General features: G+C 43.4%; 1 protein-coding gene across 1 annotated transcript in view; it reads right to left on the reverse strand.

Annotated features, from left to right (window-relative positions):
* Positions 1 to 3,716: 3,716 nt before the first annotated feature.
* Positions 3,717 to 19,436, reverse strand: part of IRS1 (insulin receptor substrate 1) — a 56,126-nt gene continuing 40,406 nt past the window's right edge. The window contains exon 2 of the mRNA XM_031677936.2: positions 3,717 to 4,923. The gene's annotated coding sequence lies outside the window, so the exon portion shown is untranslated. The remainder of the gene's footprint in view (positions 4,924 to 19,436) is intronic.

Consider the following 19,436-nt stretch of genomic DNA (forward strand, 5'->3'; position numbering starts at 1 on the left):
AAGGCGGTCCTGGTGTCTCCCAGCAGAACACATCTCTCTGCCCCTGGGAAGGATGGATTTTCGTTCCCCTTTCCCTCTTCCCATCACACCACCACCACCAAAAGCAACTCAGAATCTTTTCAGGTCTTTTTCTTTATACTCTTGGCCACTGAAAGCCAAGTGAAGAGGGACAGGGTTCAGGCAAACCTATCTGTTGCAAAATTGTTTATTAAAGTACATTACAAGGTGTTACACTGCTCTCACCCAATCAAATGCCCCCGAAAACTTTTATCAGCAGTTTCTGGTTCATGTCCCATAAGCAAATCCATGAAGGAGCACTAGCATTCACATCCGTGAATTCATTTAGACAGTTTTCTTTAATTAACGATGAAGACACTACAGATCTAAGTACCAGACAGAATCAAGGGGGGTAGAAAAAAACTGAAAATAAGCATAACACTATAAAGAAAACTTGGAAAAAGTGGATCTAAATAAAAATATATAGCTGGCCTGGTACCCATTACATATATACATAATACATATGTTATACACATATATACAATAAATGTTTTGGTAGCAATATAGACCATGCATTGGTCCTTTTGAACACAGATGAAGTAGCACCATAAACAGCACCACCATCTTAAGATGATAAACCAAACTGCACAGATGTTAAATGAAAAAAAAAAAAGATATGTATTTAATTTGGCCCACCCTGCAGCCAAGAGGTGTAAGGAAAGAACTTTGTAAGAAAAATTGTTCCAGGAACTACATTCTTAAGCCGAACAGCAAAGTTCTAAAAAAGAAAAGAAAAGAAAAGAAAGAAAGAAAAACAAAAAACCCAGCACTAATGATGTCTATACACATACAGAGAAGTTTTCCTGTTTCCCGAATTCGTCCCAGCAAGTGGTATATTGGTTAACACTGGGGAAATTTACAATGAAGACAACGAGATTGAAACGCCAGGTAAATAGCAAAAGTCTACAACACCAGATGACTTGGTGTGGACATCACAGAGCCATGTCATTGACGGATGAGGAAAAGGAAGATGACTCTCCAGCTACGCTGCATGTTTTTCTAATCGTATTAGATAATTCTAAGCTCTTGATTACTGATTAGAATTCATTAGAGTCAGACACCTCCAGTATCCCTCCATGTCCTCCCAGTGCCTGATTTGATGCTCTGGTTACAAGCAGGGAAGGAACTCAACATGCCTTCTGACTCACACCTTGCCTCTGCACCCTTAGGGGACTGATCTGCAGGGCTACCGAAGGACCCCCACTATCTTCTCAGGCTTGTCTTTGAAGGGACCAAAGGCACCAGTGCTTAACCCCTGTGTTCTGCTGATCACAAGGCTATATTTGCCCTCCATGACTAAGCTCACTGAGCGGCCGTCTTTCTCTTATTATTGGCGAGGTCTTATTTCCTCACATCCCTGGAAGTGCATGCTTCTTGTTCTCAAATTTCCCAATATCCTATACGAATGCAGCATTACCTCCAACTAACATAATGAGGCCCCAGGAACACCCACTCCCCCGTCAAGTCATTGCAAAGGAGAGTCCATATCTGGCTCCTTCCCATGCCTTCCAGAGGGTCCTGTCTCTCCCCAGTCAAGGTCTTATTTCCCAGTGTTTCTGCTTTCAGCGCCTCCTTGTGTGATGGGCTGACCTACAGACCTCTGCCAAAGTAGTCGAACACTACACATGATCCCCACTTTCCCTGCTTGTCGTCAGTGGACGATGGGCTCCCCTCTCCCATTTTGAAACTACCTGCAGTAAGTAAGTTGTCCAGTACACAGCATACTGTGTTCAGGATGCAAGATGGGACAAAACAGGGCTTCAGCATTGTTCATTACTATTTCTTACAGTATCGTAACATTGCTTAGTACTTTAAATGTCTCAGATTTAAAAGACAGCGAGGAGACAAGAGGTAGGGAAAGGAAAGTTAAAAATCTCTATTTCTGGCTAGATGATTTTTGGAAAATTCAATTTTGCAGTCAACCTAGATTAGTCAAGAGAGTCCCTGACCTTTGAAAGTTAGCAAGAAATAGCCACAAATGTATCATCAGTACTGAACTGTCATTATTGACTCAGGTGGTTGATCATTAATGGATTCTCTTCCATTTTAGCTGGTTCTGGGACTTTTTTTTCACTCAGAATGAAGATTATCATCAAAGTGGTGAAACATATTTGTTCTCTCCACAAAGGAGAATTTTAAAACTCTGCCTAAGTCTCTTAGAAGGAACACTGTGAATGGCTGGTCTCATGAAGAAAAAGCCACTAACTTATAGGTTAACCAGAGGCCACCAGAAGGCCCATTAAAGTAAGCCCTTGGCTGGCCCACAAATGCTTTGAAATGGATAAAAGGCAAGTGTCCTTAAGAGGAACCGAATACAAGAGCTTAGCAGCTGTGTCCACCCCTTGCTCCGGGTCCACCCCTCATGTAGACAGAGCACAAGTTTCTGCCTTAAATACCAGCAACTTCCAGTTTTAAAAAGGGGTGAAGTTTGAGACCACCCCCAAACCCAGCTCAGGGACCACTAGAAGCAGCTTAAATAAGAATTTCTACCTTAATGCTATTTGACTTCAACAAAGCATCAGAGAAACAGAAACCAAGAGATGCTTTTTCCAGTCTGGTTCATTTCTTGTTCTCACCCAAAATAGGCTGATAATGCCACATGCAGAGGTATCTTGGTCATACATATTCAAGGCTTAGGTTCCTAGAGAAGTAATAACCACCTTTGCAGGAAAATGATTGGGGCGGATTCTGCTCATTGATTTCTCGCTAACCACTTATGTCCTCAATGGAAGAGAGCAGGACAGCTTGTTCTCTTGCTCCACAAGCAAGAGTATGAGTCAGAATACTTGAAAAATGAAAGTTAGTTTGACTAAGAAAGTCTTTTTTTATAAAAGAGTGAAAAAAAACACTTTCCTATCAGATTTTTTAAATTGGTAGTGTTCTCTCTTGATAGGAAATGATGTAATTCAGCAAGTTCCTTGAAAACAATGCATTCTTATGACTACGGACCTATTTATCTTTAGAAACTGATGAGCATGCAGATGACTAGGATCTGCAACAATGAACACTGTGAGGTACATGCCATCCAGCTGAATTAACAGTAACACAGGCCTCAGCAGTGGGAGGGGTTCTGCTAGGCTCCACGCCCTGGATTGTGGAACAGGGTCCCCTGCTAGTTGGTGAGGGGCAGCGGCCATTGCAATGGCCCCCAACCCTGGCCGCTTCCTGGGGGCCCCGCCCCCACCCGGGAGCTGCAGCCTTCAGGGCAAGAAGATGTCCCTCCTTGCAACGGCAGGGCTGGGAATTCCGGATGGAGAGTTTACCCAGACTCCGAGGGAGCCCAATCTTAGCATTAATTCACTTAAGCTTTAGGAAGTTTCCTGGTTAAAAAAATGAAAAACTCCGTAGGCAATTTCTTTAAGTACCTTCCTTGCCATTTCTTTTTCACAAGGAAAAATTCCAAGATGTGTGGGCTCTCCAAACCAGAAAAGGGTGAGTATTTTCACCGCTGGCTGCGTGTTTCAATGGCAGGTCATGATGCTTTGATGTGCTCCCTGCACACTGGGTTTTATTAACTAATCAGCAACAGGCCAGTAGCCACCAGGGCAAATGGACCAAATTCCACTCAGTTAAATAATGTAAAACTGGATGTTCTCAAAAAACAGGAGTAAAGAGTCTTAAGGAAAGTGACATGCAGCCCTGGGCATGATAAAAAAAAAAAAAACACTTTCTGGAATTTTAATTTCTGGCTAGAAATTAAAGACAAGTACTCACTTGTCTTGCATCTTTCTTGAGACAATGCAGGAAATGAAATATCCTAACGTGTGCATGGGGGAAAAAATGGTGGCAACAGAACAGGAAGCTTAGAGAAGTGGGGGGAGGGGGAGAAGAAAAGATCAACAGTCTCTAGTTTATTATGAATAGAAAGAAATTTCCAGAATTTACAAACACCCACATTGTTCATTCCAAAGAGCTTTTGATTCAAAGGGATCCCCCATGTCTCCTCCTCTTTACAGTATATACAATGGAAGACTCTGATTTCCTTTTCTTGTGATTTTGCTTCCATTCGATTGCCAATTTTAAGCTGACACTTGAAAATACCCAGCAGAATATAGCCTTCTTCAGTTTAATTAACATGGCCTATAGCCTTACAGAAAAAAAAAAAATACAAAATTAAGATCAATTCTTGCAAGGATCTCAGCTCAACATCAGGGCTATATTACAAGAGACAAGATTATTATCAGTAAATATAACTATACAGTTGAGAACCCTCTATGGCACTATGATTCTTATTATATTATTTTTTTCTGAATTACAATCTTAAAACAAGGATCGTACCCTATTCTACTCTTGTCAGCCTTGTTTTAAGCATTTGCTCCACTCTTTACAACAGAACATTGTATACCTCAGTTCCACATCCCAAAAAAAGATGTGCTGTAAGAAAAGTTACATTTTAATTAAAAAAAATTACACATATAAATCAAAAACCTATGTTAAATATTTAATACTCTCTCCACCCGACGCGAACAGTTCCGTATGAAATAATTTACAAGGACGCTTTGTCGCACACAGTTGCAGCAGCAGATGAAATGGGTCTCGAAAATGCAATGAGCGTAAACCCCTTCTCTCGTGGCGTGGCGGGGGGGCACGTCAGCTCACGTAGCCAGCTAAGTCCTTAAGGTTGAAGATGAAGTTTATGCAGACTCATTGTTCTGGTGTCACAGTGCTTTTTTCTTGGCACGACAGAGAACGTGCAGTTCAGTTAACAAACTCCTGAGGATTGTGTAAAGTAAACAAACTGAAATGAATGCATCGTACCATCTACGGAGGAGGAAGGTGAGGTCCTGGCTGTGAATCGTGAAATATTTAGAGTCTGGGTACCCATGAGTTAAAGGAGGATTTGCTGAGGTCATTTAGGTCTTCATTCTGAAAAGGAAAACGAAAGAATGTGTCACCACGGGCATCTCAAAATGCACGTTCACTCACTTTTGGGGCGTTTTTTCTTTAAAAAGGGACAGCACCAGATAAACTGAAGTTACAGGCACAAACAGTACTGTGTACTTAAGTAAAATCAACAAACTCTGTTTAACTTCTTTTCTTTCAAAACGCAAGAGTCTAAAGCGATCACAAACTCAAAATAGTCAATATTAAGTCAGTAAACAAATCGATGTCGTTTGGAGGTTTCAGAGGTTTAGCAATACAAAAATACAAAACACTTTGATGTCCTTATGATCAAAACAAAAATGTCCACTACAGGTATTGTGTAAAACAGCTACAAAATATGGTAAGCAGGTTACAGGCAGGCTACGCTTGATCTTCTCTTGGTTAAAAATCAACTGCAGATTTTAGAATTTGAAGTTGCAGGGCTTAACATTGCAAAATCTGAAATCAGTTTTTAAGGTGACATGGTTTGACAAGAGAATTTGAGATGCAAGCGGAGATGCAAGCAAAACAGACCTAGTTGATCATTAAATAAAGAAAAGGGTTCCAATTTGGTCCAATGGAAAGAAGTCATCCTGGCAGGAATGCAACATTTCTTCTATGCAATTTAAAAATTCAGGCCTCAAGGGAGGGATGTTAACCACTTGCCTCCAGAGAGGAGACACTTTTTCAACCTCAGAAAGTTGCTTTTGTTCTCAAGTACTAATGTGGGATAGTCCTTCTGAGGTCCCAATTTTTCATGCACCCAAAAGGTATCAATAAATCTCAAGATTGATAGACTGTTAGGCGGCACAGAGTAGCAAATCAGTAAATGCTTGCTGAAGAAGTATATGGCTGCATTAAAAATGATAGAGGATACAAAGGTGAATTCTGCTCCAGGCCCTGCTTTCTAGAAATTCTAGAAAGGACGGTAAGCTCTGTTCACAAATAAAATGCAAAGTAGAGACAGGGTGAATCCCAGAATAGATGCACGCAGGCAAAAAGCTCTAAGTGCCCAGAGGAGGGAAGAACGCTTCTCGCTTAGAATGTAAAGGAAGCATCTCGCCCACACACCTGGCTTGTTTTGGAAGAAATGGAATCATCTGGGGAGGTGGAAATGGGGATGGTGTCTGTGCCGCTTCAGCACTGTGTGTCCAGCGCCCAGCACAAGGGCAGGCACACAGCAGGAACTCACTACCTATGAGCGGAATGGATGGAAGAGACAAAGCACACTTCCCACCGAGGGCACAGGGCCAGACAAAGCGCAGGGAGCTGAGAGCGCAGCCCCGAGCAGGCCACAGGGGGAACGTGGTTTTAGAGCACGAGGTACCTGCAAAGGGGTGAGGGCGTCAAGTCTACAAGTGTAGGCTGGGGTAGAGGGGAGGAACCTTGAGTGATGGGCAAGACGTCTTTCCCAGTGAAGGGGCGGCGACAAGGCCACGCCTTGTGTTATGATCGACACGCCGCAGTAATGATCCACATCCGCCCCAAGGAGAGCAACAGACTAACGTCCACACAGTCAGTGTTGACCAGCGCAACTTTGTTTTTCTCTCTCTCCTCTTTGAAGAAGAGTATGGCTGGGACCAGTCAGCATTCACCATCTACATAATGGCTTTCAGGTAGGCTGAAATCCACCAAATGAGATTTTTGTTTATTTCACAATATTAACTCCACCCCTAAATGATAGATAAACAGTCTATTTTTCTACTTACAAATAAAGACTTGACATGGAGACACCAAGGTAAGAACAAAACAAAAACTCCAGGCTTATATCTTTAATTGCCAGAGAAATAGGATTTACTTGATGTGGTTTCTGCAAGTGAGAGGAAAATCTAGCCTTTCAAAAGTCCCAGAGATCTTACTTTTAAGTTTCTCCTGAACGCGTGTTGCAATCTATCCAAATGTTCCTACCAGGGTTTCTAGATACAGCTCAACACAGCTTCATGTATCTGAGCCCAAAACTGGGTTAGGAAGGCCGTACTTTATTAAAAGGCTTGAGACAAACAAAGTGCCGATTTATATAAAATGGGAAAAGTTAAGGGTACACGGCATGCTTTTCATCTCACATCTGGCTCTTATCCGGAGCGGCTGAATGGACAGCTTAGCACAGTAACAAACTATATCCAGCTTTGTTATCACATGTGCCAACCTGAATGGCTGCCGAAGGGTGGAGACTGGGGGCCCGGTGAGGAGAGACAGAAAAAAAATGGCTTCACCAGATGGGGAAATCTACTGCTTTGGGCCCCTCTGAAAGCATCCTTGTAATCTTCCACAAGTAGTATGTTCAAAGAGCAGGAAATAAAGGGATATATCATTTCTGTCATATACCTTCCCCTCCAAAATCTCTGCATACTACTTTTCAAAGCCCGTATTATACGTCCTGATCAACACGCATCTCAGCCACTAATGCTACCGACTGGCGTCATCAACTTAGGAGTCTCAGGGAAAGAGAGAAAGAGGGAAAGCGGGAGGTAATGCTGACACAGAGGGGACGGGAACAGAACCTATAAACAGGCAATAGAGGCCTGGAAAAACTTAAAGAGTCTGAGGTTCACAACTGTTTATCTTTGTGCAAGGGTTGGGGGTGTGTGTGTGTGTGTTTGTGTGTGTGTACATAAAGTTGAGCTACTGAGTAGACCACATGGATTTTTAACAGACATCCTCGGTGAGGACTGTCCCCCATGCAGCCACCCTGGGGTCTGCACACTTATTCCAATCATGCAGCCATTGTTCGAAGCGTTTTGGAGGAAAGCCTTCTTAAGTTCTCGTGTCTTTCTTGCAACTGCCTTCTCAGCCTTGGGCATATTCTTTTGAATGGTCTCTATAGCAGCCAGTTTGGCCCTTTGAGGGCACATTTGATCTTTGCAGACAGCCAAAAAGCTTCGAGAGCCAAATATGGTGAATAAAAGAGCTGATTAAGCTGGGTGATGGTTCCCAGCGAGGTATTATTCTAAAGCCAAAGAACTCCAAAACTAAAGTTCCAAAAACATAGCTGTTCACAATGGCTCTAATGAGTTTTTTGGAAAGGAACGCTCATAACACTACAGACAGACCTTAGCGTAACGCTTCATGGGACTTCAGTTCATCTGCCTGTATCCCTGCCTCTACACGCTTGCAATCAGGAAGGGCTGAGCTCGATAAAGCAACTCGCTTGGAGAAGGGCAGCCACATATATATGTGTTTGTATGCATATGCATAATGTATGAATGTATATTCATACATCTTTGTAACTCAGGAATATGTTAAAAAAAAAAAAAGCCATACCCATACTAGACTCCCCCAGTCTTTCAATGCAATAAACGTCTGTTGAATGACAAATAAAAATACAATGATAAAGATTGTATTACGCCCACTGAAAAAGAAGGCATGGGTGATGTGTGTTTAATGCACTTTATATACGCAAACTCCAACTGACTGACACCAGCCACATGAGGCAAATATTGCTACGATGTTTTACAAAAACACATTTGTAGTGCTCATAAGCTAGGGGCCAAAAAAGAAGTGAAACATATCCTTGGAGAAGAGCTGTGCAAATATCAAACGGTGATGTTCCTGTGATACGTTCTCTCTAGTTACATCACTGGGGAATAACTTCTGAACCCAGAAATGCGATGCACCTGTCACAAGATTTAGAAGCAGGAAATTACATTCTGACAACATTCCATCACCGCATCGGCATGTACTGTACCCGTCCGCCTGTGTCTGCTCACAGGATAAACCCCCACCTAACCCTGTGGCCAGTAATGAAAAATGTAATTTTTAAAGCATTATCAAGTAAGTCAACACTCGGGCAATGCTACTCGAGACCTATGGATTATTGCATTATTGCATCCGGTAGCAATTCACATCTTCTGGACTCAACCCACTTAAACTATGTCTGCTGGAGCTGAAAAGCAAATAAAGCTTCTGATTCCTTTCACACTGTCTCAGCCTAGTGATTAGTTTCCACCACGTAAGCAGCTGAAAACAGCATAAGGTTCTGATGTAAGTACGAGAGGGATCTGCACCCTTTCAGCAAAGCATTTTCAGTCAAACCCATTGACGAAAAGTTTTTATTTTGTATTTAAGTGCCTTGAAACTCTTCAGGCCAATTGGTTGAGTCAAGTGCAACACAGTTAAAATCCCTGGTTAGGGCATTACTAGCAGTTTCTATTTTTACTTAAAAAAAAAAAAAAAGGAGTAAATACTAAAAGTTGCTTGGCTATTGTCATGCACTAAAATGTGGCCAGAAAGTAACTCTGGCTTGCTTTCAGATCTCAATGGGGATCATTGTTTGAAATCTTACACTGCAGATTCAACTAGAAAAATTCATAGAAATAAATTCCTCCACTTGAAGAAATGTGTCAAAACAGCGTATTTCCTTTTCCCTTAACATAAATTGCTAGGACTTAAAAAAAAAATCTTGAGTATAATGTAGAAAATTTATAAAAAACAGTTAATGTAAACAAGGAATAAATATTCCTTATCATTCCTGTCACCCAGGGAAAACCACTACTCGGCTATGGTTCTGACTTCACTCTTTACTTAAAGGATTTGAACTTTCAATATTCTACATTTCGTGTCAAAAATGTTTAAATAGAAAGGCAAATAATGTTTTACTCAAATTTAGATCTTTCTCATTCTGAAAAATCTGTGAGGAGAAGATAAAATGGTACGCAACTTGTTAAACCTTCTTGGTCTTCTATCCCTTCCCCATCCTCCCAGCGGACTATGTATGGGGACAAGGAGGACCATTTGAAAGCAGGAAAAATATTTCTGGCTTTCTGGTTTCCAAAAGCCTAAATCTTTAAGGGGATGGTGCAGGCAAACTGTTCAGAAGAACCAGAAGGGGAGTACTCCTCTCAGAGCAGAAAAATTTCCCCTGGGCGGGGCATGGGACGAAGAAAAAGGTGGCAGGGATGTGAGAGCGGAGAGGTCGGTGGGTAGCTCTGTACCTCGCAGGATGCTGAGCACGGCACCTGTGACATCTCTATATCCTGCTTCCCAGGTCTGTCAATTTCTTATTTCCCACAGTTATAAGCAAATTGCATACACTAACTTTGGCCACAATCCATTTCTTCAGCCACCTCATTGATGGTGATGCAATTAATGCATAGTCCTGCTCATTTACAGCCAATCGAGTCTTCTAGAATGCTTGCATGTGAATAAAACAACAATAAATCACTGCAAAAGGACCCTGTTTCCAAAGCTTACCTGAAACCTGGCAAACGGATACAGTAAAAAAATTTTTAAATCATCAGCATCAAACACATGTATAGTTCTGGTGGCGTATGGGTGGTCCTCATTTTAACGTTCACTGCGCAGTCTCAGATGGGTAAGCGAGAGCGTGGATTGTGTAGACTGTGAAACCCCTCAGGAAAGGAACTGCCTGGCTCAGAGCTTGGGTCCTACGACGTCAGTTAGACGACAGCATGTAGGGAGGAAAGCATTATCCGCCAGCTCTGCGGGCTATGGGAATCACCCAAGGGGAAAGGGGTAAAAAGAGAGCTTCAAGTTTGGGCCCTGGGGTCATCTCTCTGCTTTTCGCAGGGTATGGCTGGGAAGTGCGGGGCAAGCTGAGATTTGGGGAAAGGACCTAAACAGACCTAAACAGTGAAAAAGCATTCTGCTTTAAGGCCTTCAGACTATAATCACCAAAAATAAAATTAAAAAAAAAAAAAAAAGCAATTAGGACTGAACTACAGAAGTAAAGTGAGAGTTAAGATCTCCTTTACGTTGAAAGGAGAAAGCCATTTTAGCGAAAGAAAGGAAACCAGCACCTTTTAAAATAGGCCAGAATTGAGCTGGAAAGCCTTGGTTTCATGGTCTTAAATGGCAAAGGGTAACCGGCCGGCCAAGCCAGTGCTTTAATGGAGCTGCTTAAATAGCACTTTTGCCTGGTGCGAGTCACATGGGGGAGGGCTGGTGAAAATAACAAGGTTGCCGGCCAGCGCTTCCAAGCGCAGGGTTGCCAAGGCAGGAAACGCAGGGAGAGCTGCCAACATGTGCGAGGCCATCTCGCTCCAGGTCCCCTTTTGTCCCAGGGAAAGACCCTCTGCCGGGGCCGGAGACTTCAGGAGGCCACCAGCGAAGGAAGGCACACGCATTACGCAAAGGAAGGGTGGGAGGGGCGGCCCGATCTGCCGACCATCACGCCCGCGGGCTCCCGCTGTGGTCCCGCAGGGAGAATGTCCACACTGTGGGTACCTCCTTCCCCAGCAACGAAGGGCAGAAGGAGGAGGCTCTGGAAACGATTTTCAAGAGACTTGGGATTTAGGCAGAAGATAGATTTAAACAACAGCATATGGTTCTCAACAATTAAAAGTGTTCCATCAATGATATATTGAGGAAATCTGAATAAACATTCAGAAATCTTTAAGCCAAAGAATACTCACTTCAGTTACTTCCTGTCTCCTCTCATTAAAGATGGAGCATGCCGATAAAGCAAAAAGGTAATTAAAAGATCCAGCAAACGAGGATCAACACTGTAACAGTCTCCCGCCAAAATGTCAATCAAAATGTCTCAAATCTCTCTTCTGCCAAAATTGTAACATGTCCCCATATACAGGACAGTCATGGTGGAAAAACTCAGAAAGACAATCCCTTGAAATTAGCAAGTCAGACCACAAGTGCTGGGGGACAGGACACTTAAATTTTAACAGAGCTCAACCAAAATAAACCTGTTACTTGAAAACATGAAAGTAACATATCATCTTCCCTACCTGAGCAAGAAAGTCATAAAAGTCTCTTTCTTCTGCTTCCATGGGAGCTATTTCTGCAGTATATTCTGCCCCACAAGAATTGCAGTTCCAGCTCTGAGGTTTATATTGTAATTTCACATCAGTTTGGGCTTTTTATTTTTGTTTTTTGGGTTTTTTTTTTTTCTTTTGGTAATGTTCAGAAATCTAGGACGTAGGTTTTACTTGTCTGGCTCTGATACAAACCAGCAGATTTAAATTAAAATCACAACTTCATTTCCAGTGTGCTGCAGAGATAGTAAAAAAGTGTTTGCAATACTGTTTCTGGAATTAGGCAAAAGGAAATTAAGCAACCCTGGTCCCCCTACCTTCACTTCTTCTTTTAAACACTAGATAGATGTCGTGGTCTTTGCCTGCTCCCTGGAGTCATCTCATAACTTGCGAGAAAGCAAGTGCCTGACTTCACCTTCGAGTAACTGTCTGGCTGCTCAGTTGCTCCTCCTCATCCATCGTCAGCTTCTCTGCAGCATCAGAGGAACCAGAACGCTGAACAAGGGTTCCCTCAGACGGCCCTCGGTCTGCAGAGGGCTGAGGTAAGGACCATTAATGCCACTGACATCACTTTTGGCAGCCAGAGAAAAGGGAAAACCTGTGTTTAATCTATTTCCTGCTCACCGCAAGTTTTAGCCAGAGTCCCTGATAATATGGGTTGTGGTTGACTTTATGGAAGAATTTGGTAATGCAAGAAAAATGCACTGAACTGAACAGGCATCTTTAAGAGGAACCACAAGGTACCTCAGCCACGTGGCCCTGATCTCCTTCCTGTAGGTTTTTTTTGGTCATTAAATTGGCCTAACAGAGGACAGAGCCATTCCCAACTGTTCCTACAAAGGTCCAGCTCAGTTGAGACTTTCCCTACTACACACATCAAATTAACATCTCCTGATATAATATCACTTATATACGGAATCTAAAAAACAATGACACAAACAAACTTATTTACAAAACAGAAAGGACTCATAGACATAGAAAACAGATTTATGGTTACCAGGGGGGAAAGGGAGGAGGAGGGATAAATTAGGAGTTTGGGATGGGCTGATACAGACAAGTAGGTACAGAATAAACAACAAGATCCTACTGTGTAGCACAAGGAACTATACTCAACGGTTTGTAGCAACCTGTAATAAAAAGAATACAAAAAATAGTATGTGTGTGTATATATATATGTGTGTGTGTGTGTGTATATATATATATATATATAAAAATAATTGAATCACTATGCTGTACACCAGAAACTAATATAACATTGTAAATCAGAAAGAAAGAAAGAAAGAAAGAAAGAGAGAAAGAAAGAGAGAAAGAGAGAAAGAAAGAAAGAAAGAAAGAAAGAAAGAAAGAAAGAAAGAAAGAAACCAAAAACCAAAACAAACAAAAAATCACCTCCTGACAGGCATCGTCATACATCATGAACAAAAAGGTCCCAGCCCTTGTCTCCCTTCTTGCTTTGAGAATACCAAAGGGAAGTGCAAAGAATTTCACCTGGGATTCTTTGAGGTTAAGTGAGCTTTTTTTTTTCCCCTCAAGCAGTCTAAATAATGAAAGAACACTCTCTGAAACCAATTGAAACTGGCCATAAATATATAAGCATATGGCAGCATATTTCAAATGTATTCAACCCACAATTCTCTCTCATTTTGCCTTAAGAATTGTTGTTCAAGAAATGCAAGCCATAAAGATCTCTGGGCTATGAGAGAAAAAAATTAAACAAAAGTCAATGCCAAGGAGAATGGCAACCTGTACCATCCACTGTAGACTGTAGAAGGCCACAGGTTCTAAAATAATTGGGTTACTTTGAAGATGAGCGTAATATTGCTTACAATAAAGTAACAGAATAAATGTTTTCCCTTGAGCTGCTGCTACCGGAGTGATACCCGAGTAACCTGTAAGCAGTTTTGAATTCTAAGATGTAATTTAGGAAACTCCATCCAGACAGGTTATTTTGAGAATGAAAACAGAGCCATTGTGTGGCTGTCACGCTTTTTAAAGACTGGGTCAATTTTAACTCAAAGCCTATTTTCAAGTTAATATTTTTTTAAAAGGTCAAGATAATGTACAGTGTCTCTTCTCTTGTTCTTCTCTCTGTAATTTTGGGCAAGTTACTAGCCCTCCCCAATCTCAATGTTTTCACCTGTAACCTGGGGACACCCCTACCCAGCCCATAGGGGTACCACTGAGTTAAATGAGATAATACACGAAAGGGTCTCTCATCGTGCTTGACACATAACAAGCCCTCAAACAGTAGCTCCTATTGGAACCACTCTCACGAAGAACTAGAAATCCTTGGCTCTCATATCCCCTCCTGATACCTGAACACACACCAGCCAAAACACCCTGGTGGGAGGTGCAGGCAAGAGTGAATCCACAGACCAGATGGCAGCCAAGGACCGAAGCAAAAGCCAAGATGAGGACGTGTCTTGAGAAGAGAGAGACAGAGTTATTTCAGAGAGGAGGTGGGTATGGGGGAAAGGCCAGAACAGCACGAAAAAGTAAAAGCAGCAGCAGTGGTGGTAGTGAAACTAAAAGTACAACCCTGTGATACAATGAAAGGCAAAGACCTGCTCATCTGCAAAGGGAATAGCTCGAGTTAACTATGAGAGCAGACCTTTGAGCAGATCTTAAATCAATGCCATCCAGAGAAACACCGCAGAAAGGCCACTTGTGTAGCCTTCCCATAAGATAGCAGACGCCTGTAGCCCCCCACCCCCACCCCTTTCTAAGGAGGCTAACGAGAGGCTTAGAATGCTACGTGAAAGCATTTACAAGGCACGCTCAGGAACAGGCCTAAATGGATGCTCAGTGGGATTCTTCTGCACTATTTCCAGGTTCTAAAGCATGTTTCTAATTGTTGGGGAAGGAATCGGGTGGCTTTTGTTTCCAGATTCTTTCCCCCACCGTCTGTCATGTGAAGGAACGGAACAGGGGCAGGACACAGCCAGTCTATGCGGCCGGAGACACTTGACGGAAAACGGAAATTGCGGCCAGATGCCCACGTCTAATGGCTGGCAGCTGGAGGAGGAGGGAAAAAAACGGAATGATGATCTGAACTAATTGATAATGTACACATCGCCTGCGTCTCTAAGGTCTTTGAAGCAGACAGTGGTGCCGATTTCTAACTGCAAACACTTTCTTATTATGTCGGATAAGGAGGCAGAATTCTTCCAGTTGACAGCGAGGGGTTGACCTTTCACCCGCTGACCCCAAAGCTCCTAATCCTTGGCTTGCAGCTTTCAAGTCTCCCTTCCACGGTGACCTTGTCCCTCTCTCTTTTTTGCCACTATCTGACCTCTCAGCCTTTTCCTTTTTAATTTGGAAAATGGTATTTGCTGAAAAGTTCCTACCAGCATGCTGAATTCAGGGCATCGTGTGGCTGGGGTCCCATGCTGGCCGGCCAGGCTGAACTAGAAGCATCTTGAGGACAGTTGTGCCAAATTCCTAATTACAAGGTGGTGACAACTCTTAACTAAGGGATCTTTATGAAGAATCTTTATCAGTGACTCTGAGGAGATCACAGGCCTGAGGGAGTAGATGACATCAATGACAGTGACCCCCAGGCCCACTGGAATGCCAGGCAGGGGTCCTCTAGATCAGCTGAAATGTGTTTGTGGGGCACAACCCACTCCTCCCCGCAGAGAGACCCTCCAGCCTCCAAGCAGCCCACGCGATCTCTGGAGCAACAGTTCTCAGCTGGAGTCAGCAGGAATAATTTCTCCCCTCAAGGGGCAGGCTTGAGCAACGCCTGCAAACACTGGGTTGTCACAACTGGGGTAGGGGGGAGGTGAGGGAGACGCTATTGGCATTTATCGGGCAGAGGCCAGGAGCGCTACCAAGCACCCTCCCACGCACAGGACGGCCGCCTGCAACAAGGAATGACCTGGCCCCACGCTTCCGCAGTGCGGAGGCTGAGAAGCCCTGCTCCAGAGCAACTGCCTGCAGCAGAGGAAACGGAGGAAGCCACCCAACCCGCTCATCAGCTGTTTATGGAACAGTGGGAGGGAGGAGGTGTCCCTGCTCTGAGATCTCCCTGTATTTCTGACTGTCACGTCGTGGCCTCAGAGTCCCAGTGGAGGCCAGCCTCCCCACGCTCGTAGCCTCTCCCAGTGTATTACTAATGGAAAGCTACCTCCACTGCATCCTGCTCCCTCACGACCTTTTACGAGAAGACAGCTCATCTGAGTAACCAGTCCTGGCCCATCTTTTCACATGTCCCTGAGCCAAAGGAAAACAGGAAACTCCTGGGTGAAACGCAAAACACTGACCGAAGAGGAGAGCATGTTAGGTGTTTCTGAGGCCAAAGCCACAGAGTCTGAAGCCGACTAGCAGGGTGTGATGCTTCTCCGCCTCTCCTGACCGCAGGGAAGAGGTCAGCTGCCCGAGGAAACACATCTCTTCGCGTCCAAGTCTGTGTCTGCGCCCAGCTTAGCCAGGGCTTTCTGTGTGCTCCTGGACAAGTCGTTCGGCCTCATTTTGTCTCCACAATGCGAAACAGTGGAAGAAATACTTAGTCCTCCCTGACCTTTGCAAAACTCAGTGAGCTAACAAGAGGACACTGTGAACCAGCAGACACCTTCCTACTGTCACTTGTGACCATTAGTCCTGTTCATTGCCCTTCAAATTTCTAGGAGTTAAAAAAAAATTAATCATGAGGTCTCCTCTGCTCCAGAGTTAGTCAACTTTTAAAAATTAATCCACTAACTTTGCTCTCTAAGAGGCTACTCCTAAGTCAGAAAATTGTTTCCTACAGAATTTTTTCCAACTTACAAAACAAATACCCACCTTGGAAGATGATTTATTCCAAAAAAAACATATATATATATATATATATATGTATATATACACACATACAGTCAAAGTACAAGAGTGAGACAGAAACAGCAAGTGGAATTCCTAAATATAAGATGTCTTCCCAGGAAGACACTTTGAGGTCTTAATTTTTCCCTAAACTTAAACTTGAAGAAAAACTGGGGTGGGGGGGAGTGGAGGGGGTCAGGGCACTGCACGTGTACAGTCATTACTGAGAGTATATAGGGTTCTAAGTTCTAAAATCTAGACAATGAACAGAAAGAACAAGTTGATTTCCAGGTAGTGAAACACAAAGTTTTCCTGACTGAATCCCAAGGGAATGGCACTAAGAACAGCCCCTCTCTCAACACAGCCACGGAAGCTGCTGCGGTCCAAAAGCACACAAAGAAAACAATGGCTGCTATTCTGTCGAGACTGTAGCCCGAGATGCTGACAGAAGGCCTTCAAAATAATACTGGACCTCGCAATTCGCCACTGCTATCCACCAGCGACAGGCTATAATTAACACCTAATTAACGGCTCCGTTATGAGCTTTGCTCAATACAGCTCAAAAACTGCCGTACATTTTTTTCCATAAAACCACGTCACCTATGGACAATGGCCTACCTGTCTGCTTGGTTTCTCCACGCGTTCCTCCCTTAACAAGACAAGGACAAGCGTGATTAGGTTCAGGTCCAGGCCGAGACTGAATCTTCAGAGATGCTCCGTCCTTCTGTCTTCTCACTCTCAGCTCTCCTCACTCCCAACCATCAGCAGTTCCCAACAGACCCCTAAATTCAGCTGTTGACTCGCCACACATCATTTCTTCCAGGATCCTCCCTAGAGAACTTCCAGTAGAAATAAAAGGCTCTCCCAGAGTCTTTCAACAGAGGTGTGAGCATTGAGAGCAGCCAGGTGCTTGCTGATGTCCCATTCTAAGTCACAGCTAGAGAAAGTCAACAGGAAGGGGACTTGGGCACCACTGGACGTCAGTAAGTAAGCTGGGACCCATCCCGCGGTGACCTGCTGCCTTTGGCCATTTAGTGGTTGGGTAGCACTTCTCCTAGGGATAGATCCAAGAAATACAGGAAAACTCAACCAAAAACTCAACTCAGCAAGCTTTCCCTCCTGGGAGTTCTATCAAAGTGGTAAGGAGGACGATGTGCTCTAACCAAAATACGCATCTGGATGACAACTGTCAAATTTTTGTTTTAGATGCCCCATTCCTATCTCCATAGGCAGCTTCCACTGCACGACCAAGTCACTGTATAAAGGGGTCATGGATTATAGGAACAGAACAATCAAAGCACCCCAGGCCTGGTATTAGGTGGACTTCCTTGATCGTGTGGTTACGGGCAAGAATTAAAAATCATCATTAAATGAGCTGCCGAGCTCATGAAACTGGTTAGTAGCAGCACAGAGGTGAGACCACAGAGGTGGTGTCTCCTTACCCTCAAAGCAGTTCTCTTTCTAACTATGAGTCTTTAAAATCTTCAAAGCCCAACTCTTCAGAAAAGCAAAATGATTCTAACAGATGAAGAAAAACAGGGTGGTATTCAGTATAAGTGCAAAGCAAGATTCCTGGCGGCCAAGTCACTCAGCTACAAAGTGGGAGTTTCCATAGGTGATGGGGGAAAACACACAGCAGAGAAAGACCTCCCCTAAAGTCTCTGAAGATTACACACTGACTGTAAACGAAGATTGCACATCAACTTAGTTTGAAAGATTATAACATCACAGGTGCTCACAGGAATTGAGATAGACAAGTACTTGCTAAAAGTATTGCCACTACTGTTCCACCATGTCTGCTAAGGCAGACTAGAGAAGAGTACAGAGAAATTAATAACCAAATTATGAAGAGACGAAGTAAAGCAGTGCCTGTCAAACTTTCACGTGCTTAGGGTCTCCTGAGATTTGGGTAAAATGCAGATTCTGATTCTCTAGGTTTGGGCTGGGGCCCAAGAGTTTGCATTTCTAACCAGCTCCCAGGTGACCCCAGTGCTGCTGGTCTGAGAACCACACTTTGAGTAGCAAAGGGGTAAAGAATCTAAAAGGAAAGAGAAAACGTACTATTTAATTTATAGGAAGAAATAATAAGAGGGCTTAACTGGCAAGTTGTAAGGAGGCTACACTATAAGCCGTCTGTTCCCCGTCTCCATAGAGTAAATGGACTTAAATGGCAAAAACAGCTTTGAACTGAAACACAAAGAACAATTTCCAGGTGGAAAGGGTCCTAGAAGTGAAGAATGAGAAGCCTCCACCTCCAGGGCTCTTAAACAACACACACGATCTGGATGGCTGCAAAGAGGACCCGGAGGAAGAGGACAGTAGTCAGAATTCCCTAACACTGATGGGTTTGCACCCTGCCAAGTGTTCCGGTCAGGGGAGCCTGAGACGGCTGGACTGGGAAAAGGGGGATGGAAACTGTGACTCAGTACTTTTCTATCTCTTTTAAAAATGAATATTTTAAAAATAAAAAATTGATGTCTGGTGATCTCGGGCAAGAGGAACAGAGGAGGGCCATGTGTGTTAGCTCACAGATGACAGAACCAAATAAACAGGACCCCCCACAACTCAAGGAAATGCTCTCCACCCGTCTTTTACCAAATAAACCACAAGGCGCAAATCAGAGGTTAGTTGCCAGCATCACGTCTTTAGCATCTGAGGGGACCTGCTGGTAGTGAAAGCCACCAAACTGCCAACTCAGATTTCATCTCAAATAAATGAGTAGAATCAACACAACAATTAAATGACTGTAACAATCTATGGCACCTTTAACTTTGAAAGATCAAAGTACTGATGTCAAAATACGCTTCTGTTTTTCCCACGAGTGTTAATTCATCCTCCAAGACCCTTCTTAAGAACAAGGAAGGTTCCACGTGCAGAAAGCTCATCCCCAGAACCACGGATGTGTGCAGAGGAAGCCCAGGAGTAGCACGTTTTGTAGCATCAGGGGAAGCAGCCAAGCTGTCATGACTGAAAGGTATCAAAATTTTAAGAAGA

This window comes from Vicugna pacos, chromosome 5 (genome assembly GCF_048564905.1).
Source record: "Vicugna pacos chromosome 5, VicPac4, whole genome shotgun sequence".
NCBI classification, from domain to species: domain Eukaryota; kingdom Metazoa; phylum Chordata; class Mammalia; order Artiodactyla; family Camelidae; genus Vicugna; species Vicugna pacos.